Below are 336 nucleotides of genomic sequence, written 5' to 3' on the forward strand. Positions count from 1 at the left end.
ATGCAATTAATATAGGTATCACATAATGTAAATTACCATTAAAGCTGACTATTAATCAAAAGAGAAAATAACGCTGATGCTAGATGCTACCTGAGTCACAGCCAACCCCACCAAAAAACATGGAAAGAATACGTAAATCTTTATCAGCCTTCAAGATTACAAAGAGACAATCCTGCTTCCAGATATGTGCAAATAGGCCTTGGTGCAATACTCTACCAAAGGAGTTATCTACCCCATTAGACACAAAGGTTTTCCAATCCTGCAGCAAACGTTCCAAAACTCTGTCCTAATCAGAGTCGCTATCTTCAGTTCCTCGCATGTTATCAAGAGGAACCA

The 336-nt window shown here is 38.7% G+C and overlaps 1 pseudogene; it reads right to left on the reverse strand.

The window, feature by feature from the left end:
* LOC116671614 (fascin-2-like) overlaps positions 1-336 on the reverse strand; it is a 12,784-nt pseudogene that overhangs the window by 11,574 nt on the left and 874 nt on the right.

Source organism: Etheostoma spectabile, chromosome 21, assembly GCF_008692095.1.
Source record: "Etheostoma spectabile isolate EspeVRDwgs_2016 chromosome 21, UIUC_Espe_1.0, whole genome shotgun sequence".
NCBI classification, from domain to species: Eukaryota; Metazoa; Chordata; class Actinopteri; order Perciformes; family Percidae; genus Etheostoma; species Etheostoma spectabile.